The 6,878-nt window shown below is 41.0% G+C and overlaps 1 protein-coding gene across 2 annotated transcripts in view; it reads right to left on the bottom strand.

The window, feature by feature from the left end:
• Positions 1-1,851, bottom strand: part of LOC118401813 (leucine-rich repeat and immunoglobulin-like domain-containing nogo receptor-interacting protein 3) — a 102,759-nt gene extending 100,908 nt beyond the window's left edge. Inside the window, exon 1 of one of the 2 annotated variants that reach the window (XM_035799420.2) lies at positions 1,136-1,851. The gene's annotated coding sequence lies outside the window, so the exon portion shown is untranslated. The remainder of the gene's footprint in view (positions 1-1,135) is intronic. The other variant, XM_035799421.2, reaches the window with a different exon arrangement.
• Between the last annotated feature and the right edge of the window lie 5,027 nt (positions 1,852-6,878).

Here is a 6,878-nt window from a genome sequence, read left to right as displayed (position 1 = left end):
TCTGGTTGGATACAACTACAATTACAGCTACCAATCACTTCTCTGGTTGGATACAACTACAATTACAGCTACCAATCACTTCTCTGGTTGGATACAACTGCAACTACAGCTACCAATCACTTCTCTGGTTGGATACAACTACAATTACAGCTACCAATCACTTCTCTGGTTGGATACAACTACAATTACAGCTACCAATCACTTCTCTGGTTGGATACACTACAATTACAGCTACCAATTACTTATCTGGTTGGATACAACTGCAACTACAGCTACCAATCACTTCTCTGGTTGGATACAACTACAATTATTGCTTCCAATTACTTCTCTGGTTGGATACAACTACAATTACAGCTACCAATCACTTCTCTGGTTGGATACAACTACAATTATTGCTTCCAATTACTTCTCTGGTTGGATACAACTACAATTACAGCTACCAATCACTTCTCTGGTTGGATACAACTACAATTACAGCTACTAATCACTTCTCTGGTTGGATACAACTGCAACTACAGCTTCAGCTACCAGTTCACTGCAGACAATTATCCAATATAACCCACAGGTCTCACACACAATCGCTCACATTCATCCACAGGTAAACACACACACTCGCTCACATTCATCCACAGGTAAACACACACACTCGCTCACATTCATCCACAGGTAAACACACACACTCGCTCACATTCATCCACAGGTAAGCACACACACGCTCACATTCATCCACAGGTAAACACACACACTCGCTCACATTCATCCACAGGTAAGCACACACACGCTCACATTCATCCACAGGTAAGCACACACTCGCTCACATTCATCCACCGGTAAACACACACACTCCTCTTTCCCTCTCTGATCTTTTCTCTCTCTCCTAACCCTGGTGAGAGAGTGTCAGACTGGTCAGGGTAGAGAGCCGCATAATGACACACACACAGTCATCTATTGACCTCAGTATGTTTATGAGTTGGTATGTTTATGTCTGTGTGTATGAGTATGTGCAAACATCTGATTGCATCTGTGTGTGCGTGTGTTTGTGTGTGTGTGTGTGTCACGTTTACACCTTTGTGTATTATGAGTGCGTGTGTGTGTGTGTTTGGCTCATGGTTACTGTCAGTAGAAGTTAACTCACCCAGGACTGAAGCGTGGTCCCTGTTCCCTCCTCATCGGTGCCTGTGTGTGTGTGTGACGTGTGTGTGATGTTTGTGCGTGTGATGTGTGTGTGTTCCCCGACACTGTGTCCCTCTCTTGTCTCTGTCCATATGTTTGAGAAGCTCTACATGTGCCAGTCTACCTCTCCTCCAATCCTCTGGTCTTCAGATCCCTTTTTCTCTCTCTCTTCGTCAGCGTCCCTCGTTCTCAGCCTCTAGCATCAGCAGCTGTGGCAAACAAGCCACTCATCCCTCCTTCCTTCACTCTCTTCTATGTCTCTCTTCCAGTTTTTTTGCAAAAACACACAGACGGAGGAGGGGCGGGGTGTGGGATCTCCTCCCAAGAGACGGTGCTCCTCAGTGGGGGTGTGTGCTCACCGTCTCCCCTGGAATGGGTCTGGTTCTCTGTCTGTGTGTGAGAGAGAACGGGAGCTCTGTTGCTGTAGCTGTTGACTCTGCCTCTTTTACAGTGTGCGTCTCTCTCAGTGTCAGCGTCTCACTCGCTCTCGCTCTCACTCTCTCCCTACTCTTTCTCTCTCCCTTCTCTTTCTCTCGCTCTCTCCCTTCTCCAGCCCTCTCCCTGCTCTTTCTCTCTCTCGCTCTATTTCTTCTTCTTTCTTTCTCTCTCTCTCTCACTCTCTCTTTGCCTCTGTCTCCCAGTCTCTTCTCTCTCATGCTCTCTCTGCCTATTTCTCTCTGTCTCTCTCTTTTGCTCTCTCCCACTCTCTCTTCATCGCACTCTCTATATTTCTCCCTCTCTCTCTCTCTCTCTCTCTCTCTCTCTCTCTCTCTCTCTCTCTCTCTCTCTCTCTCTCTCTCTCTCTCTCTCTCTCTCTCTCTCTCTCTCTCTCTCTCTCTTTCTCTCTCTCTCGCCACTCTTTGTCTAACTGTCTCTGCCTATCGCTGCTGTTGGGCTTAGGGCTAAGGGATCTTCTTGCAAGAGTCAGACGGGAATAAATTCGTAACATTGTAATACATACATCTATAATATGTCTTTATATTTTATTGTTTATTTCACAGAGAGAGAGAGAGAGAGAGAGAGAGAGAGAGAGAGAGAGAGAGAGAGAGAGAGAGAGAGAGAGAGAGAGAGAGAGAGAGAGAGAGAGAGAGAGAGAGAGAGAGAGAAAAGGTATATGCATTGTGGTGTCCTGTCAGAGTGGATCAGATCATCAGGCAGCTGCGTTCAGGCAAAGGGAAGAACATACACATACACACGTACTCCCACACTCCCTGCATGCCCATCACAGTAAAGGAGAAGTCTGCCACCCTGACCCAGAGGCCAAGGAGCACCTGACCCAGAGGCCAAGGAGCACCTGACCCAGAGGCCAAGGAGCACCTGCTTCACCGCTAACACACACACACAAGTCACACACGCTATAGCTGGCTACTGTATAGTCACACACACTATAGCTGGCTACTGTATAGTCACACACACTATAGCTGGCTACTGTATAGTCACACACACTATAGCTGGCTACTGTATAGTCACACACACTATAGCTGGCTACTGTATAGTCACACACACTATAGCTGGCTACTGTATAGTCACACACACACTATAGCTGGCTACTGTATAGTCAGTCACACACACTATAGCTGACTACTGTAAAGTCACACACACACTATAGCTGGCTACTGTATAGTCACACACACTATAGCTGGCTACTGTATAGTCACACACACTAAAGCTGGGTACTGTAAAATCACACACACACACTATAGCTGGGTACTGTAAAGTCACACACACACTAAAGCTGGGTACTGTAAAATCACACACACACACTATAGCTGACTACTGTAAAGTCACACACAAACACTATAGCTGACTACTGTAAAGTCACACGCACACTAAAGCTGGGTACTGTAAAGTCACACACACACTAAAGCTGGGTACTGTAAAGTCACACACACACTAAAGCTGGGTACTGTAAAGTCACACACACACTAAAGCTGGGTACTGTAAAGTCACACACACACTAAAGCTGGGTACTGTAAAGTCACACACACACTAAAGCTGGGTACTGTAAAGTCACACACACACTAAAGCTGGGTACTGTAAAGTCACACACACACTAAAGCTGGGTACTGTAAAATCACACACACACACTATAGCTGGCTACTGTAAAGTCACACACACACTAAAGCTGGGTACTGTAAAGTCACACACACACTAAAGCTGGGTACTGTAAAGTCACACACACACTAAAGCTGGGTACTGTAAAGTCACACACACACTAAAGCTGGCTATATTAAAGTCACACATCATAGATGTCTGCTGTAAAGTCACACACCATAGATGTCTGCTGTAAAGTCACACACCATAGATGTCTGCTGTAAAGTCACATACAGACCAGAGCAAAGGCTTCAGTACCTCTGGTACTCTGGATATGGAAAATGAGTTCATCAAGAAGTGGTAGTTGTAATCAATTATTCATTTTTTATGTATAGTTGTTCCTTTGGAATCTTTAGCTGTAGTCAGTCAAGTCAGAATGAGACAGTAAGTCACAGATGGCAGCTTTGAAGGAGACGAGAGACCTTCAACCCCATATGGCCATGCATACCACACACAAACCACAAAAAAGTGAATGCGCAAATACATTCACACACATCTTACATGACCCAGGTCAACAGAAAACCTGCACCTACAACTCAAATCAAATCAAATCAAATTTATTTATATAGCCCTTCGTACATCAGCTGATATCTCAAAGTGCTGTACAGAAACCCAGCCTAAAACCCAGCCTAAAACTCCCTCATATAATACACACAGCCAGAGATACAGCCTAGCAGTCTGTTCTCCATTTTGGTAAACACATGTTCCATGAAACTCTAACTAGGACTATAACATGTTCCATGACCATAACACTCTAACTAGGTTTATAACATGTTCCATGACACTCTAACTAGGTTTATAACATGTTGCATGACCATAACACTCTAACTAGGTTTATAACATGTTGCATGACCATAACACTCTAACTAGGATTATAACATGTTCCATGACACTCTAACTAGGATTATAACATGTACCATGACACTCTAACTAGGATTATAACATGTTGCATGACCATAACACTCTAACTAGGTTTATAACATGTTGCATGACCATAACACTCTAACTAGGATTATAACATGTTCCATGACACTCTAACTAGGATTATAACATGTACCATGACACTCTAACTAGGATTATAACATGTTCCATGACACTCTAACTAGGATTATAACATGTTCCATGACACTCTAACTAGGTTTATAACATGTTCCATGACACTCTAACTAGGATTATAACATGTTCCATGACACTCTAACTAGGATTATAACATGTTGCATGACCATAACACTCTAACTAGGATTATAACATGTTCCATGACACTCTAACTAGGATTATAACATGTTCCATGACCATAACACTCTAACTAGGATTATAACATGTTCCATGACACTCTAACTAGGATTATAACATGTTCCATGACCATAACACTCTAACTAGGATTATAACATGTTCCATGACACTCTAACTAGGATTATAACATGTTCCATGACCATAACACTCTAACTAGGATTATAACATGTTCCATGACACTCTAACTAGGATTATAACATGTTGCATGACCATAACACTCTAACTAGGATTATAACATGTTCAATGACACTCTAACTAGGATTATAACATGTTCCATGACCATAACACTCTAACTAGGTTTATAACATGTTCCATGACACTCTAACTAGGATTATAACATGTTCCATGACACTCTAACTAGGATTATAACATGTTCCAACACTCTAACTAGGTTTATAACATGTTCCATGACACTCTAACTAGGATTATAACATGTTACCATGACACTCTAACTAGGATTATAACATGTTCCATGACATAACACTCTAACTAGGATTATAACATGTTCCATGACACTCTAACTAGGTTTATAACATGTTCCATGACACTCTAACTAGGTTTATAACATGTTCCATGACACTCTAACTAGGATTATAACATGTTCCATGACCATAACACTCTAACTAGGATTATAACATGTTCCATGACACTCTAACTAGGATTATAACATGTTCCATGACACTCTAACTAGGATTATAACATGTTCCATTACATAACACTCTAACTAGGATTATAACATGTTCCATGATAACACTCTAACTAGGATTATAACATGTTCCATGACAATAACACTCATTACATTTACAACATTTAGGATTATAACATGTTCCATGACACTCTAACTAGGATTATAACATGTTCCATGACCATAACACTCTAACTAGGATTATAACATGTTCCATGACACTCTAACTAGGATTATAACATGTTCCATGACCATAACACTCTAACTAGTGATTATAACATGTTCATTGGGGGCCAGACACTCTAACTAGTTTTATAACATGTTCCTCAGTGGACACTCTAACTAGGATTATAACATGCCCTTGTTTGGGTGTAGGGCCTGATCAGAGCCTGGAGGTACTTATGCATGTTCCCTGACAGCTCCTAACTAGGCATTATGGTCATGTTCCATGACACTAACTAGGATTATAACATGTTCCATGACACTCTGGGAAGGTTGAACAACACTCTAACTAGGATTATAACATGTTCCATGCACAGGCAACACTCTAACAGTTTATAACATGTTCAAGTGCCTGGATTGACACTCTAACTAGGATTATAACATGTTCCATGACTAGGAATAACACTCTAACTAGGGTTTATAACATGTTTCGTGCATGAGATCATAACACTCTAACTAGGATTATAACATGTTCCATGACACTTAGGTGGTGATTAACACTCTGTTCCATGACATGCAGATTATGCATGTTCCATGACACTCTAACTAGGATTATTATAACAATGATAGGTTATACCATGTGAGGTTATGACAGACCAAGTGACTTGGTGTATAGCGAGAATAGGAGAGGGCCTAGAACAGAGCCCTGGGGGACACTCTAACTAGGATTATAACATGTTCCATGACCATAACACTCTAACTAGGATTATAACATGTTCCATGACGGAGATAACACTCTAACTAGGATTATAACATGTTGATGACAGTATCGAACACCTAACTAGGATTATAACATGCAGAGGAGAGAGAGTTAGCTTTAGCTAGCCTCCGTGATATAGAGCAGTCTCAGTTCCATGACAGTCTAGACAGATTATAACTAGTCTAGACAATGACTAGACACTCAAACCAGGTTTATAACATGCTCCATGACAATAACACTCTAACTAAGATTATAACATGTTCCATGACAATAACACTCTAACTAGGTTTATAACATGTTCCATGACAATAAAACTCTAACTAGTTTTATAAAATGTTCCATTACACTCTAACTAGGTTAATAACATGTTCCATTACACTCTAACTAGATTTATAACATGTTCCATGACAATAACACTCAAACAAGGTTTATAACATATTCCATGACAATAACACTCTAACTAGGTTTATAACATGTTCCATGACAATTGCACTCTAACTAGTTTTATAACATGTTCCATGACAATAACACTCTAACTAGGTTTATAACATGTTCCATGACAATAACACTCTAACTAGGTTTATAACATGTTCCATGACAATAACACTCTAACTAGGTTTATAACATGTTCCATGACACTCTAACTAGGTTTATAACATGTTCCATTACACTCTAACTAGGATTATAACATGTTCCATGACCATAACACTC

The sequence above is a fragment of the Oncorhynchus keta genome, chromosome 23, assembly GCF_023373465.1.
Source record: "Oncorhynchus keta strain PuntledgeMale-10-30-2019 chromosome 23, Oket_V2, whole genome shotgun sequence".
Classification (NCBI taxonomy): domain Eukaryota; kingdom Metazoa; phylum Chordata; class Actinopteri; order Salmoniformes; family Salmonidae; genus Oncorhynchus; species Oncorhynchus keta.
This window is presented reverse-complemented; position numbering and strand designations above follow the sequence as displayed.